This window comes from Bombina bombina, chromosome 3 (genome assembly GCF_027579735.1).
Source record: "Bombina bombina isolate aBomBom1 chromosome 3, aBomBom1.pri, whole genome shotgun sequence".
Lineage (NCBI taxonomy): Eukaryota > Metazoa > Chordata > Amphibia > Anura > Bombinatoridae > Bombina > Bombina bombina.
Genome location: NC_069501.1, coordinates 582,837,510 through 582,862,658, shown reverse-complemented (window position 1 = coordinate 582,862,658; position 25,149 = coordinate 582,837,510). Strand labels below are relative to the sequence as shown.

Here is a 25,149-nt window from a genome sequence, read left to right as displayed (position 1 = left end):
TACCAGCTCTTTCCCCCAACTTACACTCATCTCCACCATCTTAGGTTCTTGTAGACAGTATATCAGTATCCAATTTAGTGTTTATCATGTTTTTAATTATTATTATTATTATTTTCCTCCGGTGTAGGGATCCCTCCTCAACCCTACCATCTTACTGATCCCTCCCCAACAGCTCTATAACCCTTCCCCCCCTTTCCATTAGTGTTGGCCATCTTTGCTACTGGCAGGTATCTGCCAATACCTAATTTATATGTAACGTATATTGGTTTTAGTTATTTTTTCTTTCCTATGGCAAGGAGAGTCCACAACATCATTCCAATTACTAGTGGGATACTCAACTCCTGGCCAGCAGGAGGAGGCAAAGAGCACCCCAGCAAAGCTGTTAAGTGTAACTTCCCTTACCCATAATCCCCAGTTATTCTCTTTGCCTCTGTCAATGGAGGATGTGCGAAGATGGTGTCTGAAGATATTTAATCCTTTTATGGGTACCTTTCCCAGCAAGCAAGGATTGGGGTCTAGCTGTGTCCACGTCAATCTCTTTAGTAAGAGTAGTAGTGGCTTTTAGCAGTTAGAAGGCGGCAAGGTGGTCTTTGCTTTACTTCTAACAATTTTTGTACCCCTTTGCAGAAAGCCAGGGTTGGTTACTTTGTTCTTTATTTTACTACAGTTGCCTGACAGGGAGTGGATTACCAGTCACACCTTAAATATCTCCCCAGCAGCTGGATCCACAGGTAAGTGCCCTTTGCTTCTAGGTACTGAAGGACAGCACTTGTGAGGTTAACCCTCAACTGGATCTATTTTGGGACAAAATAATCCTTATTGTTTTAAGGGTCATGGTTTGGGCAGCTTTATTGGCACTTTTATGTTTTAAAAAAGGTTCATACTTTGAATTTAACTACACACAGTGAGACACTTAAGGGGTTAATGCCCTTCAAGGGGCAGGAGAGTTCACTTGGCTGAAGGAGATGACGAGGATAAGGGATTATTACTTTTCCCTTTATTTGTAGAACATGGGCTATAGCAGAGTATGTTTTGAGATACACTGTGAGCAAGGATACTTTATTTTCTGTCAACAGCCGTTTATTATTGCATGCTTTTTAATGTTGCGCACTTCATTTTAGAGCCACTCACGTGAAGTCTGCACTTCCGGTTTTCCGGAGTGGAGCTTAGTCTGTCAGTGTCGGCTTTATGGTTGGTTCTCTTGGATCGGAGTTCACTTAAGAGGATAAGGACTTAAAATCTTCCTCTTACTAGTGGGATATCTATTTGGTCTTGGTAGGAGTCTCAGTGGGATATCTATTCAGTCATGGTAGGAGCCTCAGGGTCTGTATATTTTATTTCTCTCAGTTTTTCTAAAATTTGGGCATAAATTTATTAAACTTTGGGGATAAAACTGTGCCTAAAGCATTAACTTTGTCACTTTTAGTGGGACCTGATTCTAAAGCTATGGACTTTGCTTTGTTTAGAGGCCCAAATTGTCCTTCCTATGTAATTCTGTTCCCCTTCCTTATCAAAGACTTTAACATTTAAAGACAAGTTACTCTATTCTGAGCCAAGTGTCTCTTAGGATGAGGCTGTGCATAACATGCCTCAGCTTTCTCCTCAAACGTCCCAAGCCTTAGTTGTTTCTTATACTGTGCCTTCTGTTCCCTCTCAACCTCCTAGGGGTATTTATTTACCAGGGGATTTTGCCGCACAGATAACGTCTGCAGTATCTGTGGCTTTGTCTACTTTTCCTACTCCGGGTAAGCGTAAGAAGAAATCTAAACATTTGTCTACTAGTAAGGTTTCTGACCCCTCTAAATCTATGCTGGTCAACCTTTCTCATATGTCTGATGAGGAGGATACTTCAGTAGCCTCTCAATGTGATTTCTCAGACTCTGACACAATGAGGGGACAATCTGCTGAATCTGAAGAAGTTAATTTCCATTTTAAGCTTGAACATCTCCGATTGCTTCTGAAGGAGGTTCTAGCTACTTTGGACGACTCTAAACCTTTGGTTGCTGTTAAATTCAAGCAGTCTTCTAAACTTAATAGAGTTTAAGATTCTCCAATGTCTGAGTATATTTTTCCTGTTCCAGACAAGATGTCTGAAATTATAGCTCAGGAATGGGATAAGCCAGGGGTTTCTTTCCTCTCTTCCCCTGTATTTAAAAAGATTTTTCCTGTTGCTGACTCCATTCGGGACTCATGGCACACTGAGCCTAAAGTAGAGGGAGCTATCTCTACTCTAGCTAAAAGAACTACCATTCCTATAGAGGATAGTTGTTCTTTTAAGGATCCAATGGGTAAGAAGCTAGAGGCTTACTTAAAAAAGATGTACATTCATTAAGGATTACAGTGGCAACCTGCGGCAAGTATTGTCACAGTTGCGGCAGCAGCATCATATTGGTGCGATGCCCTGTCTGATCTGATTTCAGAAGAGACTATGGTAGAGAAGATCCAAGATAGGATCAACTATCTTAAACTAGCCAATACCTTTATCTGTGATGCCAACATTCAGGTAATTAGACTGAGAGCTAAGATATCTAGCTTCACTGTTCTAGCTTGCAGAGCTCTGTGGTTAAAATCTTGGTCGGCTGATGTATCTTCAAAGGCCAAGCTTTTGGCTTTACCTTATAAGGGTAAAACGTTTTTTGGTCCTGATCTGGCGGATATTATTTCAGAGATTACCGGTAGAAAGGGATCTTTCCAACCTCAGGACAAGAAGAATAGACCTAGGGGTTGACAGACTTCTAATTTTCGTTCCTTTTGCAACTTTAAGGGACAGAAGTCCTCCTCCTCTTCTTCCAAACCAGACCAATCCAGGTCTACTTGGAAGTCCAGCCAGCCTTGGAATAAGGGAAAGCAAAACAAGAAGCCTTACGCTGACTCTAAATCAGCATGAAGGGTCCGCCCTGATCCAGGTTCAGATCAGGTCGGGGGCAGGCTTCCTTTTTTTGACAGGCTTGGATACACAATGTCCCAGATCCATGGGCTGTGGACATAGTATCCCAGGGTTACAAGATAGGATTCATGTCTTGCCCTCCAAGGGGCAGATTTCTCCTGTCAAGACTATCCTCAAACCAGATAAAGAGGGAGGCCTTCTTAAATTGCGTAGAGGGCCTATCCTCCCTGGGAGTTATTGTACCAGTCCCTCTAAAGGAACAAGCCTAGGATTCTATTCAGATCTATTTGTGGTTCCCAAAAAGGAGGGAACTTTCTGTCCCATTCTAGATCTCAAGTGTCTCAACAAATTCCTCAGGGTTCCGTCCTTCAAGATGGAAACTATTCATTCCATTCTTCCATTGGTTCAGGAAGGTCAGTTCATAATGACCATAGACCTAAAATAAGCTTATTTACACATTCCCATTCACAGGGATCATCACAAGTTTCTGAGGTTTGTGTTTCTGGACAAGCATTTCCAGTGTATTGCCCTTCCATTTGGTCTTGCCACAGCTCCCAGAATATTCACAAAAGTTCTCGGAGCTCTATTGCCAGTGATCAGATCCCAGGGAATTGCTGTGGTGCCTTATCTAGATGACATCTTGGTTCAGGCGTCATCTTTTCAACTAGCAATATCTCATACAGAGATGTTGTCTTTTCAACGTTCCCATGGGTGGAAAGTGAATCTGGAAAAGAGTTCTCTAGTTCCAACTACAAGAGTGTGTTTCCTAGGGACAGTCATAGATTCTCTATCCATGAAGATTTTCTTGACGGACGTCATAAAATCCAAACTTCTTGCTTCTTGCCTTTCTCTCCTGTCTGCTATTCGTCCATCAGTGGCTCAATGCATGGATGTTATTGGTCTGATGGTGGCTTCCATGTACATCATTCCTTTGCTCGGTTCTATCTGCGACCGCTGCAGATTTGCATGCTCAGTCAATGAAACTGAGACCATTCAGATTTATTGCAGAGGATAAATCTGGACCCCCTAACAAGAGACTCTCTCGTGGTGGCTTTCACAGGGACATCTGACTTGGCGCACTTGCGTCCTGAAACCTTCCTGGGTAATTGTGACAACAGATGCCACCCTGGTAGGCTGGGGAGCTGTTTGGGGTTCTCTAAAAGCTCAGGGCCTGTGGTCTCGGGAAGAGTCTTCTCTTCCAATAAACATCTTGGCATTGAGAGCAATCTTCAATGCCTTGACAGCTTGGCCTCAATTATCGTTAGTCCGGTTTATCAGATTCCAGTCGGACAACATCACCTCAGTGGCTTATATCAACCAGGCTGAGGTCTCTTTTGGGAGAAAGGTTCTTCAAGTGGTCATGCCTTCTGTTTAGGTCCTCCTGCCTTGTTCTCCCTCCCTGTTCATTCTGTGTCCTCTAGCTTGTGTATTGGTTCCCACTAGTAATTGGAATGACGTTGTGGACTCTCCATGTCATAGGAAAGAAAACAAAATGTATGCTTACCTGATAAATGTCTTTCTTTACGAGCATGGAGAGTCCATGACCCGCCCTCTTTTTACTTATAATTTGGCAGGTTTTTTGAGTAAACCTCAGGCACCTTTTTACCCTTGTGTTTTCTTCTTTTTTCCATTTTCCTTCGGCTAAATGACTGGGAATTATGGGTAAGGGAAGTTACACTTAAAAGTTTTGCTGGGGTGCTCTTTGCCTCCTCCTGCTGGCCAGGAGTTGAATATCCCACTTGTAATTGCAATAACGTTGTGAACTCTCCATGCCCGGAAAGAAAGAAATTTATCAGGTAAGCATAAATTTACTTTTTTTACTTTTTTTTCTGTAACGTAGTGGTTTTTTAGACTATAGGGTTTTCTCTGCAGAGGATGGAGATTCCAAGTTTATTTTTTAAATAGATGATGAATAAAGTAATGTTATACAGCAGGGCAAGTACAATTTGTAGCCTTTAGAACACACAGTTTTGGATATTTAAATCTTGACTTGATACTAGAAATAATGGAAAATATGTTTAAATGAACTAGAGTGTTTGAACAGTTTGCTAACTTCTCCCTGGGGTCTTCCTGTGATCATATAAGACAATTCTCAAATATTTAAATGGACACTAAACCCATTTTTTTTTTCTTTCATGATTCAAATAGAGAATGCAATTTTACATAGCTTTCCAGTTTATTTCTATGGTCTAATTTATTTTGTTCTCTTTGTATCCTTTGTTGAAAATAATACCTAGGTAAGCCAGGGAGCTGCTGATTGGTGGCTGCACATATATGCCTCTTGTCATTGGCTTTCAAATTGCTCCGAGTAGTTCATTACTGCTTCTTCAACAAAGGATACAAAGAAAATGAAGCAAATTAGATATTAGCAATATATTAGAAAGTTATTTAAAATTGTTTGATCTATCGGAATCATGAAAGAAAAATATTGGGCTTCAAGTCCCTTTATGGCTGGTGAAATGCTAATATACTTGTATATGTGGTAGTTCTATATAATCTATTGTACAGATTGCATAGAAGATTTAAAGACTTCCTCTACTAGTCTATTTTACTACTATCAGAACAGAATTAAAATTAAATAATTACAGTACCATGACTTTTTATGCTTTTTTTTCTTTCTTTTACCAGAAATGTAGTAACTTTTAGGAATTAATTTCCTGCACCTAGGTGCTTTTGCAAAGATTCTCCTAAATTTGGTTGCTTTCCAATAACGTGTCTTGTTTCTTTCATTCTAGCTAAAGCTGTTAAGTGTATCTGACTTGTAATTGTCCTTTATTGCTTTTTGTCTTGCAACAAAGACAGATCTAAACAGACAAGAAAGAAAGGGGTTTCAGAGTGGAGGTTTTTATTCGTATATACTTCATGCACTTTTTGGAAACAATATGTTGTTTCTCTTGCACCATATTTCACAAATAGGATTTTGTCTCTAAAAAAAAATCAATTATCTACATGTTATAATGTACTGAAGGTGCTGACATTTCTATATTAGTTTTTTTCACACATCATATAACTTAATAGAGTTGGTATGTGTACTGAGGTAGCATATCTCATTATAGATAACATCTCTATACAAAACACAACATACAATGCATTTGAAAATCGTTCCCCAATAAAAGCACACTTTTTCTAGCCCTTTTCCAACATGTTTCATATATCTATCTATCTATCATCTATCTATCTATCTATCTATCTATCTATCTATCATTATTATTAGTAGTAGTAATTTGTAGAGCGCCAACAGATTCTGCAGTGCTATAAACATAGGCGTGGTATGCAAGGTATAATTTATAGGGATCAAGTGGGTAGAGGGCCCTGGCGAGAGTTGCACTGTTGTAATTAGCTCTTATGAAGGTGATCGGCAAACAGCTGTGCTAATAGGCTTACATGCTAAGGGGGTTCAAGGGGATAACAAGGGAGGAGAGGAACTGGGGTTAGGAAAGGTTAGTGTAGGTTGTACACATCTCTGAACTGTGTTTAGGGATCACTTGAAACTTTCAAAACTAGGGGAGAGGAGGCAGAGAGTTCCACAAGATAGGGGCCAGTCTGAAAAAGTCCTGTAGTCAGGAATATGAGGAGTTAACAAGAGAGGAGGAGAGGAGGAGGTTGTGAGCAGAGCAAAGGGGACGGAAGGGAAAGTATCTGGAGACAAGTAACATCTATCTATGAATTATCTATCTATTATCTATATTTCTGTCTGTCTTTTGATCTATCTGTCGGCCCGTTTGTCTATCGTTTGATATATTTATTTGTGAATTTACTGATGATTGTAATTCAGTTGCAGCCATGTTTCATAGTTTAAAAGTATGATTTGAACTATATTTTAACTTTAAATTATACCAGGAGACAGATAAACGTATTAGAATGTGAAATGAATGAGTGGGAAGTCTTAAAACTTTTGCATACCAAAAAAGCAAAAATAAATCAATTAAAAATAAATTATAAATACATTTAAATAAATTAACAGATTCTGAAAGATTAAATCTACCTTGAATTTGAAAACTGCAAAACCCTTGTAAAATACTTCTTTAACCAGATTAGATAGACCCATTTTGTCTACTTGCCTATCTATCTAGATGCAGTTCTACAAAGAGGTTAACTAGTCAGCTGCTTATTAGGTAACATATATAAAATGGGAATATCAATTACAAAACACATAAACACAAATGCTGACACATTCATTCTGAGGTTTCTGAAACCTATACACTTGAATCTGTGTCTATATCCTGATGTGAATTATACCAATGAGGGGATCTGATTATTAGACATTCCAATAGGTTGAATTTGTTTGCAATAATTGAATTTTTCCTCCAAAAATACTTGCCCAAAGTACTTGAGAATTTTGAGAACTTTTGCTATCACTCCATTTACACAGAAATACAGCCTTTGTTTTTTATTTATCTATGAAATATATTTATATATATATATATATATATATATATATATATATATATATATATTTTGTGGGGGGGGGGGCATAAAATGAGCTTTCAGTAGATGGCAGCTTAAACTAGCTATTTAAATAATATTTATATATATATATATATTGTGTGCATATATATATATACACAGGGAGTGCAGAATTATTAGGCAAGTTGTATTTTTGAGGATTAATTTTATTATTGAACAACAACCATGTTCTCAATGAACCCAAAAAACTAATTAATATCAAAGCTGAATAGTTTTGGAAGTAGTTTTTAGTTTGTTTTTAGTTATAGCTATTTTAGGGGGATATCTGTGTGTGCAGGTGACTATTACTGTGCATAATTATTAGGCAACTTAACAAAAAACAAATATATACCCATTTCAATTATTTATTTTTACCAGTGAAACCAATATAACATCTCAACATTCACAAATATACATTTCTGACATTCAAAAACAAAACAAAAACAAATCAGTGACCAATATAGCCACCTTTCTTTGCAAGGACACTCAAAAGCCTGCCATCCATGGATTCTGTCAGTGTTTTGATCTGTTCACCATCAACATTGCGTGCAGCAGCAACCACAGCCTCCCAGACACTGTTCAGAGAGGTGTACTGTTTTCCCTCCTTGTAAATCTCACATTTGATGATGGACCACAGGTTCTCAATGGGGTTCAGATCAGGTGAACAAGGAGGCCATGTCATTAGATTTTCTTCTTTTATACCCTTTCTTGCCAGCCACGCTGTGGAGTACTTGGACGCGTGTGATGGAGCATAGTCCTGCATGAAAATCATGTTTTTCTTGAAGGATGCAGACTTCTTCCTGTACCACTGCTTGAAGAAGGTGTCTTCCAGAAACTGGCAGTAGGACTGGGAGTTGAGCTTGACTCCATCCTCAACCCGAAAAGGCCCCACATGCTCATCTTTGATGATACCAGCCCAAACCAGTACTCCACCTCCACCTTGCTGGCGTCTGAGTCGGACTGGAGCTCTCTGCCCTTTACCAATCCAGCCACGGGCCCATCCATCTGGCCCATCAAGACTCACTCTCATTTCATCAGTCCATAAAACCTTAGAAAAATCAGTCTTGAGATATTTCTTGGCCCAGTCTTGACGTTTCAGCTTGTGTGTCTTGTTCAGTGGTGGTCGTCTTTCAGCCTTTCTTACCTTGGCCATGTCTCTGAGTATTGCACACCTTGTGCTTTTGGGCACTCCAGTGATGTTGCAGCTCTGAAATATGGCCAAACTGGTGGCAAGTGGCATCTTGGCAGCTGCACGCTTGACTTTTCTCAGTTCATGGGCAGTTATTTTGCGCCTTGGTTTTTCCACACGCTTCTTGCGACCCTGTTGACTATTTTGAATGAAACGCTTGATTTTTCGATGATCACGCTTCAGAAGCTTTGCAATTTTAAGAGTGCTGCATCCCTCTGCAAGATATCTCACTATTTTTGTCTTTTCTGAGCCTGTCAAGTCCTTCTTTTGACCCATTTTGCCAAAGGAAAGGAAGTTGCCTAATAATTATGCACACCTGATATAGGGTGTTGATGTCATTAGACCACACCCCTTCTCATTACAGAGATGCACATCACCTAATATGCTTAATTGGTAGTAGGCTTTCGAGCCTATACAGCTTGGAGTAAGACAGCATGCATAAAGAGGATGATGTGGTCAAAATACTAATTTTCCTAATAATTCTGCACTCCCTGTATATATATATATATATATATATAAACACATGTATGGGAAAAGTATGTATGTATATATATATACAGAGAGAAGTGCACTCACAGGAACGAACAACTGGCTCAATGCCATTGTAAGAAGAAATTTCCTGCAGTATATCAGTCTGATCCCACCTATTACGGACAGTCCTGCGCCGAAATACCAGGCAATTCCTCTCTGAACAAGGAACACAGCAACCCCAGACGATCGTTTCGACCTTCATTGGGCCTCGTCAGTAAGGTGTTGCCATATTCGTCTAAGCACACTGAGCAAGGAGTCCACGTCTGGTTGCCCCTTTTTCCCATAGGGAGACTAAATACATACAGAGAGAAGTGCTCTCACAGGAATGAAGAACTGGCTCAATACCATTGTTAGCCTGTTCTATGGTGATTTACCACCTGGGTGCAGCATTTTAGCCCAGTAATGCTTTTCACAGAGAAGAAATTTCCTGTAGTATATCAGTCTGATCCCGCCTATTACGGACAGTCCAGCGCCGAAATACCAGGCAATTCCTCCCTGAACAAGGAACACAGCAACCCCAGATGATCATTTCGACCTTCATTGTGCCTCGTCAGTGAGGTGTAGCCATATTCCTCTAAGCACACTGAGCAAGGAGTCCACGTCTGGTCGCCCCTTTTTCCCATAGGGAGACTAAATATGTATATATATATATATATAGTGACTCCAATGTGTATCCAGGTTCGGCAGCTTCCAAGTGGGTACATAAGCAGGCAACACAGGCGTAATTTCATCAAATAAGCCTATTATTGTGCAATAAAAAGTTGTCCCAAAGCCATAATGTTTCAGCTCCCCCTGGAGCCTTTATCAAATGGAGGCCCAAGTAGACTTAACATACGGCACAGGAAACCCCTTAATATATCCCTAACCCACATGAGTAAGCAAGCAATAATTACCATCAGCTGTATGTCGCATCCGGCTCAACGCCGTAACAAACACATGTGGATATCCCAGCCGCGCCTACCAATGACGTCATCGGCATCCACCGAAGTTGTCATGGCAACAGATATACAAAGCCCTCAAATAGAGATTCAGCGCGGTCTGCATAATGCGCTAAACAGCTGATGACCAAAAAAAAGTGCATTTAAATCTTAAAGGACCAGTCAACACAGTAGATTTGCATAATCAACAAATGCAAGATAACAAGACAATGCAATAGCACTTAGTCTAAACTTCAAATAAGTAATAGATTTTTTTTCTGAGAATTTTAAAAGTTATGTCTTTTTCCACTCCCTCTGTACCATGTGACAGCCATCAGCCATTCACAAATGCATACACGTACCATGTGACAGCCATCAGCCGTTCACAAATGCATACACACTTATTCTTGTACATGCTCAGTAGGAGCTGGTGACTCAAAAATTTTAAATATAAAAAGACTGTGCACATTTTGTTAATGGAAATAAATTGGAAAGTTGTTTAAAATGGCATGCTCTATCTGAATAATGTAAGTTTAATTTTGATTGAGTGTCCCTTTAACAACACATTAAACCTATATACAATTTTCAAGGGCACAACACAGACGCCAAATATGTAATCTAAAGTCAGTACATGAATGATGTGATATATGTTCTAAAACTAACCGTAATGTAACATCAAGACAACAGACCTTTATAAAACAATATGTGCGTGTCCTAATAGCCTAATGTGGTAATCTATACATTCCTGTATCAATACCACTACCGGTATCTAACAGTAAGCAGAATATGCAATACTTTATCAGCTTTATGACTCAAGGGTATGGTCGAAATGAATTATTAGAACAATTAGTCTAAACACAGTCCTTTTTACTGAGGGGTATAATACCCAGAATGAAAAAAAGTCAAAATATCCCTCTGCTTCAGAGGTGATTACAAATGTTTTTCAACATCCACATACGTCTGACACTTACATAGTTGCCCTTGCTTAAGAGGTCACAGTACACCAGGATATATCCATATTCATTAGTAACAGTTCTAGGGATAGCAACATGCATAATCAACACTACCGTTGAGGCCTCTTGGTAAAATATCCAATGTGTAGATCCATTTAGCTTCCAAATTCAGTAAGGCTTAAGCACGATCACCCCCTCGCTTCAAGGGCAGTAAATGGTCAATGAGTATTGTCCGAAGTGATCATACAGGGTGCCTGCTAACAAGAAAATGTCTTGCCACAGGCTGATCCGACTCACCCTTGTTAATGGCTAATCTGATTTATGGTTAGCTAGGTGTTCCCTAAATGTAGTGGTTGTTTTACCGATATAACATAGAGAACATGGACAGATGATAATGTAGATTACATATTTAGATAAGCAGTTCAATCTATATTTAATCTGGTACGTCTTATTCGTATGTGGGTGATTAAATGTTCTGCCTGTTATTAAATTGTTACATGTCATGCAGTTCCCACATCGAAAGCAACCCTTTTTACCTCTAGGTAACCATGTCTCCTAATGGTAACAGTGGTCAGTCAGTACCAATAGATCTCATAAATTCTTTGATCTTTTATACACCATTCTGGGGGGTGGAATTCCACAAAACGTAAGGCTACTATCCATAGCTAGTATTGACCAGTGTTCCTTTAATGTTGCAGTCACATATTTGGTTGCTGGGCTATAGTTGGTTATGAAATTCATCCGAGTGTCAGGAACATCCTCAAATTTTCTAACAGAAGTATGAGCTTGTGTCAGCCCTCTGGCTTTATCATATTGTTGAGAAATCAGAGTATGTGGATATCCTCTGTTGAGGAACTTCTTAGACATCTCTTCCAGTTGTAGCATCTTCCGGGTATTATTGGTGTTGTTACTCACTACCCGCAGGAGCTGCGAGGAACTGACCCCATCTTTCTGAAACTGAGGATAAAACTGCTATAGTGCAAAATGGAATTTTTTTCGTTGGGTTTGTGAAAATGGTTGGTATGTAGTTTTTAACCCTCTGCAGTTTTATCTTTATAGATCTCAAGATCCAAAAAATTAACCATTTTAATATCACTTTCAATCTTGAATCTAATTGTAGATTCTAATGAATTCAAGGCATCAAACCAGAGCATCAGAGACTCAGAGGTACCCCTCCAAAACCAAAACACGTCATCGATGTAACGGCAATAAAAAATAAATAGACGTGTGTATGGAAGATAAGAGGTTCAATTTTTCATACATAGCCATATAAATATTGGCATATGCCGGGGCCATACTAGACCCCATTGCCGTACCAAGAGTTTGTAAAAAATATGTCTCTTCAAATCAAAAGAAATTCTTCTCCAAGCACATTTCTAGTAACTGTATGACAAATTCTATAGGAGAACCACTATATTGCTCATTGTCAATCAGTATCCATTGTACCATGTCAATGCTGTGCTGATGTGGAATTACAGTATATAAACTTACAACATCCATGGTAACAAGTAGATCTGCTTCTCCGATGTCTGCTTTTGCCTTGAGTAAATTAATAAGTTCAAATGAATCCTTAAGGTATGAACGAGTAGATTGTTACTGCTTGCACACTAATACCAGGTGTTTTTTCACCAAAGCCTAATTTTGAGTGCCACCATCTTTGTTAATTTGTTTATACGAGTAGATTGTACCACTGGTTGCAAAATATGATCTATAAATTCTGCAAGAGGCTGCAACAATGAGCCGAGTGCAGAAACTATAGGACATCCCGGTGGATGAGTCAGGGACTTATGGATCTTTGGCAACAAGTATAACACAGGACAGATAGGTTTGTCCACTGTAAGAAAATTATATACATCTTGATCAATGATATTGGCCAAATAAGCCATATAGTACCTCATCTACCTGTTTTTTAAAAATACTTGTAGGGTTAGATGCCAACTTACAATATGTGACTCCATCTAGTAATTGACCGAGTGCTTCAGCACGATATTGTGCATAGTCCAATATCACCACAGCACCGCATTTATCGCCGGGTCTAACCACTATGGTCTTATCAGTTGCAAGGCATTGGATAGCATTCATCTCCTTGGATGTAAGGTTATGCCAGGATTTACGAGATTTTTTGTGGATATTGGACAATGCAGTAGTACACATACGGTATATATAATTAATTAGCACATTGCACAAAAACCTGTAGTTTTCTAACTGTAAAAAAATAAATCTCAAAATCTGCTCATTGGCATCCTCTGATCAATCATGTATAATTTTTTCAATATTTTATTGGGCCAGTAAAGTAAAAATTAAACAACTATCATGATTCAGATAAAGCCCTCTATTTATCAAGCCGTCAACCGCAAATATGCTGGAATTCCGCAGTGTATTTGTGGAGAGCCTGATTCTCCTTAGTTATCAAAGCCTACAGACTGGCAAAAGTAGAATTTTGTGACGTAACATATGATCTGCCAGTCTCAGTCTGACACAGATCGATGCTTACGTCACTACAGATGTTCCGAATGCAAATTCGGCACTATCTGACTACTTTTGCAAGTTATCAAATTTCTACCAGGTATGCTCGGCACTATTCCGGCCCAGCGTACCTGCTTTTCAATCCGCCGCCCTGGAGGCGGCGGATGCCATAGGAATCAATGGGAGTCTGAAAGCAGTAAAGCTCATGTTCGCTGCTGCCCAATATCCCCTAATCTGCCGCCTCCTACACCGCAGCGACCTACATTATACTTATTAACCCCAAATATGCCGCCCCTAACATCGCCTCCACCTACTTACATTTATTAACCCCAATCTGTCGCCTTCAACGTTGCCACCACTATATTAAAGTTCTTAACCCCTAAACCTAAGTCTAACCCTAACACCCCCTAACTTAAATATAATTAAAAGAAATCTAAATAAACATTTCTATCATTAACTAAATAATTCCTATTTAAAACTAATTACTTACCTATAAAATAAACCCTAAGCTAGCTACAATATAACTAATAGTTACATTGTATCTATCTTAGGATTTATTTTTATTTTAGAGGCAAGTTTGTATTTATTTTAACTAGGTAGAATAGTTACTAAATAGTTGTTAACTATTTAATAACTACCTAGCTAAAATAAATACAAAAGTACCTGCAAAATAAAACCTAACCTAAGTTACACTATAAAATAAATACAAATAAATAAATTAACTTAATTAAATACAATTAAATAAATTAAATTAACTAAAGTACAAAAAAAACAACACTAAATTACAGAAAATAATAAACAAATTACAGATATTTAAACTAATTACACCTAATCTAATAGCCCTATCAAAATAAAAAAAGCCCCCCAAAATAAAAGAAAACCCTAGCCTAAACTAAACTAGCCTTGAAGCTGGAGCCGCTCCGCGTCGGAAGGATGAAGATAGAAGATGCCGTCTGGATGAAGATTTCTGCCCGTCTGGAGGACCACTTCTGCCGGATTTGTTGAGGACATCTTGCCGCTTGGATGAAGACTTCTCCCGGTAAGTTGATCTTCATGGGGTTAGTGTTAGGTTTTTTTAAGGTTGTATTGGGTGGGTTAGGGCTTTGGGCCTGCAAAAGAGCTAACTGCCCTTTTAATGGCAATGCCCATCCAAATGCCCTTATCAGGGCAATGGGGAGCTTAGTTTTTTTTAGATAGTATTTTATTTGGGGGGTTGGTTGTGTGGGTGGTGGGTTTTACTGTTGGGGGGGTGTTAGTATTTTTTGTTACAGGTAACAGAGCTGATTACTTTGGTGCAATGCCCCACAAAAGGCCCTTTTAAGGGCTATTGGTAGTTTAGTTTAGGCTAGAGTTTTTTTTATTTTGGGGGGCTTTTTTATTTTGATAGGGCTATTAGATTAGCTGTAATTATTTTAAATATCTTGTAATTTGTTTTTTATTTTGTGTATTTAGTGTTTTGTTGTTGTTGTAATTTAGCTAATTTAATTTAATTTATTTAATTGTATTTAATTTAGTTAATTTATTTAATTATAGTGTAGTGTTTGGTGTTAGTGTAACTTAGGTTAGGTTTTATTTTACAGGTACATTTGTATTTATTTTAGCTAGGTAATTATTAAATAGTTAATAAGTAATTTAGCTAATTTAATTTATTTAATTGTATTTAATTTAGTTAATTTATTTAATTATAGTGTAGTGTTAGGTGTTAGTGTAACTTAGGTTAGGTTTTATTTTACAGGTACGTTTGTATTTATTTTAGCTAGGTAGTTATTAAATAGTTAATAACTATTTAATAACTATTGTACCTAGTTAAAATAAATACAAACTTTTCTGTAAAATAAAAATAAAACCTAAGCTAGCTACAATGTAACTATTAGTTATATTGTAGCTAGCTTAGGGTTTATTTTATAGGTAAGTATTTAGTTTTAAATTGGAATTATTTAGTTAATGATAGTAATTTTATTTAGATTTATTTAAATAATATTTAAGTTAGGTGTTAGGGTTAGGATTAGACTTAGGTTTAGGGGTTAATACATTTAGAATAGTGGCGGCGATGCTGGGGGCGGCAGATTAGGGGTTTATAAATGTAATGTAGGTAGCGGCGGTGTAGGGGGCGGCAGATTAGAGGTTAATAACATAATGTAGGTGGCGGTGGGCTCCGGGAGCGGCAGTTTAGGGGTTAATAACTTTATTTATTTGCTGCAGGGTTCGTGAGCAGCGGGATAGGGGTAAAACAAAACAGTATAGTATAGTGGCGGTGTTTATTGACAGTATATAAATAAAGCTGGGAAAAAGCCGAAGAGCAGCGAGATCGATGACTGTTAGTTAACAACAGTCCGCTGCTCATCGCCCCGTACTTGGTGCACAGCTTTTTGATAGCTTTTTTGGTAACTTTGGAGAACGTATTCAGGTCCGTGGCAGTGATCTTAGGCAAGTGTATTGGTGCCGTGGAATGCAAGTAAGTTGACGGCTTGATAAGTAGGGGCCAAAGTGTGAAATTTTTAACAACTTTTATTATTTGTCTTGCTTTCTTCTCTTTGTATCCTTTTTGCAAAGGATACCTTAGTAGGCTCAGCAGCAGCAATGCACTACTGGGAACTGGCTTCTAATTGGTGGCTGCACATAAATGCTTCTTGTCATTGAATAGTTCCTAGTAGTGCATTGCTGCTTCTTTAACAAAGGATAACATGAGAATGAATCAAATTTTATAATATTAGTAAATTGGAAAGTTGTTTAAATTTGTTCTGTCTTAACCATAAAAGAAAAATGTTGGGTTTCATGTCCCTTTAACATAGTAACATAGTAACATAGTAGATAAGGTTGAAAAAAGACTGAAGTCCATCGAGTTCAACCTATACAAATCTAAAATACTTATAAAAAGCTCCAGTTAAGCTTAAATAACCCCATTAAAATGTGACCCATTTAATACTAGCAATCATATCCATGAATTTTGTTTATATACAGAAATTTATCCAGACTATTTTTAAATGTATCTATGGTATTGGCATTCACTACCTCCTTTGGTAATGAGTTCCACAATTTTATTGCTCTTACAGTGAAAAAACGTTTCCGTTGCAGGAGATTAAATCTCCTTTCCTCCAACCTTAAATTATGACCTCTTGTCAGAAACAATTTTCTTGGAATAAACAGAGCTTCTGCCATCTCTGTATATGGGCCTTGAATATATTTATATAAAGTAATCATGTCACCTCTCAAGCGCCTTTTTTCTAAAGAGAACAGACCCAGTTTGGCTAGCCTCTCCTCATAGGTTAATTTCTCCAATCCCCTTATGAGCTTTGTGGCCCTTCTCTGAACTTTTTCTAGTTCTGCAATATCTTTTTTAGCAATCGGTCCCCAGAACTGCACTCCAAATTCAAGGTGAGGTCTTACCAGGGCTTTATATAATGACAGAATTATGCTTTCCTCCCTTGAATCAATGCCTCTTTTAATACATGCTAGTATCTTATTAGCCTTTGAAGCCGCTGCCCTGCATTGTGCACTCATCTTTAGCTTGTTATCTATTACTACTCCCAAATCCCTTTCCTCCTGTGTTTGGCTAAGTCTTGTCACATTTAAAAAATACGTAGCCTGCTTATTTTTACTTCCAAAATGTAGAACCTTGCATTTTTCCGTATTAAATCTCATTTTCCATTCACTTGCCCATAGTTCTAATTTTAGCAAATCCCTTTGTAAAGAGAGTTCGTCCTGCTATGACCTAGTGACCTTACTTAACTTAGTATCATCTGCAAAAATAGAGATGTCGCTATTTAATCCTTGCTCCAAGTCATTTATAAAAATATTAAAAAGAACAGGGCCCAGTATTATTTAATTTGATTCCTTCTCTTGTTATCCTTTGATGAAATGTGTATCTAAGCAAGCTCAGGAGAACCTGGGTTCTAGCTGTTGATTGGTGGTTGTATATATATATATATATATATACATCAATTGTGATTGGCTCACCCATGTGTTCAGTTAGAAACCATTAGTGCATTGCTGCTCCTTCAACAAATTATACCAAGAGAATTAAACAGATTAGATAATAGAAGTAAATTAGAAAGTTGTTTAAAATTGTATTCTCTATCTAAATCATGAAAGAAAAATGTTGGGTTTCATGTCCCTTTAAGGGTAAAATGTATAGTAGTACAGCGACTAGACTCCCACCTGACACCTACACTCTAAAAAACAGCTCTCCCACCCCCACTGGTCACCATTCTCTTCCACCATATTAGGTACAGGCAGTCAATCTGCCAGTATGCAGTTATGTATTTATTTATTTATTTATTTATTTATTTTCTGTAGTGTAGTAATCCCCCCTCACCCTCCGACCTCCCTGATCCCTCAGAAATAACTACCCCCCACTACTGCATATTTTGTTACTGACACTATGGGAGGGATTGTGTTTTTTATTTTATTTATATTTGTTTTATTTTTCAGTAGTGTAGTGATTCCTATTCTATTCAATACTCCAGATGGGAAGAAAGCACACTTAATATGTGGGGCACGAAAGGAGACTTGCCAAGTCCCAATTATACTTAAAAATTCACACAGCTTCCAGCCTCCAAATTTTGTAAAAAACCTTTAGTTTCCAACTGGGTTCATAGGTACAAACAAACTACCTATGTACCTATGGACCCAGTTGAAAAATAAAGGTATTTACTAAAATTTGGAGTCTGGAAGCTGTGTGGATTTTGAAGTATAATTGGCATTCTGATTGTTTAACACTTATCATAAACACACATAGGGGCCGAATTATTATATTCGCCACACATCGATAAATGCTGACTAGAAATGCTTGTGCAATGCTGCCCCTGCACATTTGTGGCCAATCGGCCACTAGCAGGGGGTGTCAATCAACCCGATCATATCCAATTGTGCGGTTTGCTGTCTGCAGCCTCAGAGGTGGCGGATGAGTTAAGGAGCAGCGACCTGGAGCGGAGTGGGTCAGAAGCAGCATCCGCTGCTTCAGAAATCGACCCCCATATTCCATTAAAGGCATATCACAACTGAAATATAACATGCTCTAATTAGTTAGAGCATGTTATTTTAAAACCAGCAACCCTGCACCTCATGGAACTATATACCCTTGCAAAGGGGTTAAACACATAGTATAAGTACTGCTTTAGACCCACAGAGCATTGCTGATCCACAAGTGGAAACTGACACTGATTCAATGACCAATGCTAGTTATAGAGCTGGTTCATGCAACTAGAACACCTGATTAGATCAGCTGCAATTTCTACTTAGGATCAGCGTCTCTGTGGTTAGAGCAGTACTTCTGCTATGTGTTTAATCTATTTGTGGGGATTAATCACATAGAGTCGCCAGGTTGCTAACAAATTTGAGCATGTCATTTTGGTGACTGACAGCTATTATTGGTTGTTAAAGGGACTTTATATTATAACATATTTCCCCCTTTAATGTATTCCTAATGGATCATTTTATCTGCTGGAGTGTATATAATTGTTTACAAACAGATTATTTATATTTATTTTTATATTTGAAGTAGTTGCTTCTTTCTCAAGGGGATTACTGGGCTACTCCTTCACCCAATATTTATTTTCAGAATTCAATTACATAACTTTGTAATTAAAAAAATACAGAATGTTGTTGTATGGGCACCCAATTTAATCCAAGACACCTTTTAACGGTGTGAAAATAATTATCCATAGAGTGATCTGGAGAAGACACTCAAAACAGTGTGTCACTCTGTCTCACAGTGTGACTTTACTAAACAATAGAAAGCATTCAAAGACGACTACTAAATGGTACATGGTCTAGGAAATAAAACTTACACGGAAATACCTTAGGTTACTGGAGCATTAGTTTGCTTTCTGTCCATTAACCCCGCTAGACTTTGGCTGTTTGCGTGCGTCGGGTTGTGCGTGTTTTACAAGTTGAAAGTAAAATGTTTTTGGTCACATGTTAACCCGACGTGCACAAAAAGCTGGATTTCAAATATACTGACCACGTTAACGTATTCCCCCATAGGCTTCAATGGATAATGTGCGCTGGTATTACAAGTAAATCACGAGAGCACAGTTCCATAGGCTCCTATGGTAGCCTCGTTATGATGTCATCACAAACATATTAACATGTAAATATATATGTATATAATCATATATTATATATATATATATATTTATATATATATATAATATATATATATACAGGTGGCCCTCATTTTATAACGGTTCAATTTACACCGTTTCAGAATAACAACCTTTTTTCCAGTGATGTGACTGCTATTGAAAAGCATTGAGAAGCAGTGTATTTATTAAAATAGACAGTCGGTGGAGCTCTCCGCTTGTGTTGCAGCAAAGCCAAGCAAGCTGAAATTAATCAGTTTAACTAGACCTGAGCTATCGAGCAGGTATCAAAGGAACAAGATCTTCCTGTCTATAAATCAGTCCAGATTGGAATGCATAGAAAGAACTTTGTGCAGAAAAATGCAAGTGAAGCCTGTGTTGTGTGATTATTTTATTAGGTTTATAATGCTGTTTAGCATTTACAGTCTTCATTTCAAAGCTTTAAAAATAATGTATTAGATGTTACTTATAACAATTTTGAGAGGGGCCTGAAACCTATCTCCTCACTTCCCATTGACTTACATTGTAAACTGGGTTTCAATTTACAACGGTTTCGATTTACAACCATTCCTTCTGGAACCTAACCCCAGCATAAACTGAGGGCTACCTGTATATATATATATATATATATATATATTTACCTTACCTACAAATTCCCATAGAACGCAATGTAAAGGCACTTTTCAGTGCCTCTCCCACCAACTTTAGACCCCAAAAACTGCCTAGTGCAGTTGTTTTTAATTATAAAAAAATGCTAGCTTGCGGTAGCAATAACCAGCCACTTGTAATGGCTGGTTAATTATTGCACTCCCGCAATAATTTAGCGCTCCACTTGTAATCTAGCCTTTAGTATTTAATCCCTTATGTTGTTAAAAAAAATAGGATGTTGATCTTCCTATATATTGTAACAAGGTGGCCAAGCTTTTTGCCTTATCATGAAGTTAATTTGATTAAAAATGATTGGTGAATATACTGTATGTACATACATACATACACAATATAGATAGCAAAAGTAACTAGCTGTAAGGTGTATATTTAGGTTATTATTTCTCAATGTTGCACAAAATGTATTTTTTTTTAGTATGAAATTTTGCACAGCACAGTAGGTCTATTGTATTATCTTTATTGTATATTAATGAAAGACATTTTTGTATACAACCATTTGCAGGTATCAAAATTACTGGTTTACTGGAAATGCTGTTTTGACTCAAGCTTTTCCTGCTATTTGTCAGACTATCTCACAATCACTCTGACATATTTGTATGGAAGCTACAGATGCTGTAAACACTAATTATGTTTATTATTATAATTTATTTTGTCAAGATTAAATTATTGCTCAAAATAGCTATGCCTGTTAGAGTGTTTTATGAAGTACAAAACTATATAAATACTACAACTGTTTTATATCACATTGTACATTTTCCATTTCTGAGCCACATTACGAGTAGCGTTCAGTTACATGCGAAAGAAAAGGGGTTTATCGCGGCTCTTTGTGCTTGATGATGTACTCATATTGGAAGTTGAAAGTAAACGAGATTACTTGAGCGCAATTGAAGCTAATGAGCGTCAAGATAGGACATCCTCAGAACTCTGGTTAGCTGTTTCACAAAACAAAAAAGTGTCACAAAACATCAAAAATACAATGAGAAATACAGTTACAATCAAAATAACAAATGATTAAAAACAATATTGCACAAAGATATTATAAGGGCTCAAAGAGATGAGGTCTCAGGTGTTAGAAAAAAAGGCAGGCCAAGGGCTTTAAAATAAAGATACATACATATAAATGTCTAAATATGTATATATATATGTGTATGTATTTATGTATTCATTTGTGTATATTTACAGACATATATTCAAACATAAACACATAAATACATATGTACACACATATAGACATATATATATAAATACATTGAAGCCATTTGCAGTTAAAGGGACAGTCAACACCAGAATTTTTGTTGTTTAAAAAGAAAGATAATCCCTTTATTACCCATTCCCCAGTTTTGCATAACCAACACAGTTATAGTAATACACGTTTTACCTCTGTAATTATCTTGTATCTAAGCTTCTGCTGACTGCCCCCTTATTTCAGTTCTTTTGACAGACATGCAGTTTAGCCAATCAGTGCTCACTCCTAGGTCACTTTACATGCATGAGCTCAATGTTATCTATATGAAACATGTGAACTAATGCCCTCTAGTGGTCAAAATGTATTCAGATTAGAGGCAGTCTTCAAGGTCTAAGAAATTAGCATATAAACCTTCCTAGGTTTAGCTTTCAACTAAGAATACCAAGAGAACAAAGCTAAATTGGAGATAAAAATAAATTGGGAAGTTGTTTAAAATTGCATGCCCTATTTAAATCATGAAAAAAAATTTGGACTTGACTGTCCCTTTAAGTAGATGAAAATATGTAAGAGCATTTGCAGCAGAAATAGTAAGGTTCTTATGCCACTTTATAGATCATTAGTTAGGCCTCATCTTGAGTATTGTGTGCAGTTCTGGAGGCCATATCTTCAGAAGGATATTAACAAACTTGAATCTGTGCAAAGGAGGGCTACCAAAATGGTACATGGTCTAAAAAATAAAACTTACCAGGATAGGCTCAATGACCTAAATATGTATAGCTTAGAGGAGAGAAGGGAAAGAGGTGATATGATAGCAACTTTCAAGTACATTAAAGGGTTTAGTAAAACTGAGGCTGTGGGTATTTTACATAAAATGGAAAATTCAAGAACAAGGGGTCATGAGCTCAAGCTAAAGGGTAGTAGATTCAGGAGTAATTTGAGGAAGTACTTCTTTACAGAAAGAGTGATTGATTTATGGAATAAACTTAATCAAGAGGTAGTAGCAACAAACACTGTGGGGGACTTTAAAAAATGCATGGGACAAGCATAAGGCTATCCTACGAACTAGATAAGTTTATACTGTTAGGTAAGGTCGGGCAGACTTGCTGGGCCTATGGCTCTTATCTGCCGTCAATATCTATGTTTCTATGTTTCTATATTTATGCAATATTCATATTTAATAAAGTGTTATACTGTGTATTTACTGTAAATATTTCACATTACAATGTTCTGCAATAGCAGAATATGTTCTATGTATTTTAAATAGATATTCCTACGGTATATAAATAGGCATAGATATATATTTTACCAAAACACCATCAGATATATGCAGAAATGTGTATTTATAAATAAATAGAACATATTCATCTATGAGAAGAACATTGGAATGTGAAATATTCGTATTTTCATGTCGGGTTAGCAAGGAATATGTTAATGCGTTAGCCATATTCTAACTGGCTTTTTGCACGCATCGGGTTAATGCACAAGCAAAAACTTTACTTTCAACTTTTAATATGAGTTCTAACCGATGCACGCATAAAGCTTACTTCTAGTGGAGTAAGTGTGCGCGTGGGAGTGTTAAAGGGACATAATACTCATATGATAAATCACTTGAAACTGATGCAGTATAACTGTAAAAAGCTGACAGGAAAATATCACCTGAGCATCTCTATGTAAAAAAAGAAGATATTTTGCCTCACAATCTACTCAGCTCAGCAGAGTAAGTTCTGTGTAAAAAGTTATACTCAGTTATTGCAGAGCTGCAGGTAAAAAAAAAAAAAAAAAAAAAAAATGAAATGAACAGCAGCCAATCAGCATCAGCAGTGCTGAGGTCATGAACTCTTTTACTGTGATCTCATGAGATTTGACTTAACTCTCATGAGATTTCATAGTAAGCTGAATAGGGAAATAATATGAGAGTGCACAAGGCTCATCCCCTAAGCTGTCCCAGGACAGACACACTAAAATGCTGCTTAGAAATCCTTTACAATTGGATGTGGCTACTGAGGAACTTTTGAGGTAAAATATCTTTCTTTTTTACATAGAGATGTTCAGGTGATATTTTCTAGTCAGCTTTTTACAGCTATGCTGCATTACTTTCAAGTATTTAAACATTTGGGTATTATGGCCCTTTAAATAACTTTTAATCTGGCCCTCTATGTTTTAATATTAATAATGGACTACCATAATAATATAACAAAATGTTTTTGTGTATAATTTTGCAGGATTACAGATGCTTCAAATTAAATTAATTATTATTTAAATAGACATAAGTATGCAAAAAACAAATGCTCTCAGGAATTTAAGCCTTTTTTATTGCACTATTGCTTGCAAATAACTGTGTTTAAAAGAACATTATAATGTAAAATTGTTTAAGCTTTAATGTGTTCCCAAAAATGCATTTTCATGCTGAAAAACTGCCTGTTAAAACTACTACCTCTACTGAAAATTTCAGAACTGCAGTATTGACTTTAGAAAAATGAGTTAAACAAAAGGTATCAGTATAAATCAACCTCCTGGTGAGTGGTGAGAGAGATGGAAACTAGCTGCTTTAAATACATTGAACTATTATTGGTTGCTTGCCTGAGAACATTATCCCAATAACCACTGCATAGGGTTTAAACATATTGTTAAATTCAACTATAGAGCAGGAAAGCACTTTTTGGGAGCTAGCTGGTGATAGGTGGGTATTGCACATATGTCTCTTATCATTGGCTAGCCAGATGTGTTCAGCTTCAACCAGTGTTGCACTACAGCTTTGGAAATTTCTTGCTTACCGCCTTTGTAGGGTCTAAGCCAATGGTCAGCAACCTTGGCACCCCAGATGTTTTGGAACTACATTTCCCATGATGCTGAGATAGTCTTTAGGCTGTCATCATGAATCATGGGAAATGTACCAGGGTAGCTGACCCCTGGTCTAAACCATAGTTATAAGCAAACAGTGCAATAATAAAAGCTTCTAAACATTAGAGCATTTTCCTTTTGCATATTTATTTTCCTTTGATTAAATAGATCCTAATAGAGGGCTGGATTTGTTGTTCTTACATAGAAATATTTTAGCCAATCGTGCTACAGAGCCGATGCATGTATTTGAATGTTAATGAAGCAGTGTTCGCATGCGCATTCCTTATTATGAGCATTTGAATGCTCAATGAAGAAGTAGCTAACAGCACTCCATGTTTAATTACCCCCTTTAACGCACCCAGCGAGGGCTTGATGATGCGGCAGCTGACTGTAGGGGAAAGGAGTGAGCTATGCGCATGCGTTGTCTAAAGGGGTTGCTAATGCACATGCAGGACGCCATTACTGTTCTACCTAGGTAGAACTCAGCAATTTGTCAACATAATTAGAATAAAAATGGGTTTGGCAGAATCAATTATTTCAGCAGCAATTTGCATGTAAACTGTAAAGATTAACTGATAGATGTTGTTTGCTTATTTGAAAAACGTGATATAATGTTTTAATTGATGCAAAGTTTTTTTTGGGGTTTACTATCCCTTTAATGCCATCTGAAACCTTCAAATACAGATGCATAGCAATATGTATGCAAAAGTATTAAAAAATAATTTACAAAAGCTACTTTTAGGTTGCATGCATGAGATCTATTATGACATGTAAATATTGCCTATATGACGTAAGATATTGTTGTTTACACCTGGGGGTAGGTTTATTATATGGCGGGCTACGCTGTCAGCATTTAATATTGAAATGCTTGTGCAATGGCGCCCCATGCACATTCGAGGCCAATTAGCCGCTAGCAGGGAGTGTCAATCATCCCGATCGGATCGCATCGGGATGATTGCAGTCTACCACCTAAAAGGTGGTGGA

The 25,149-nt window shown here is 37.3% G+C and overlaps 1 protein-coding gene across 6 annotated transcripts in view; it reads left to right on the top strand.

Moving 5' to 3' along the window:
- The window catches only part of EPHA10 (EPH receptor A10), a 1,001,793-nt gene that overhangs the window by 685,002 nt on the left and 291,642 nt on the right, over positions 1-25,149 (top strand). The window lies entirely within an intron of this gene.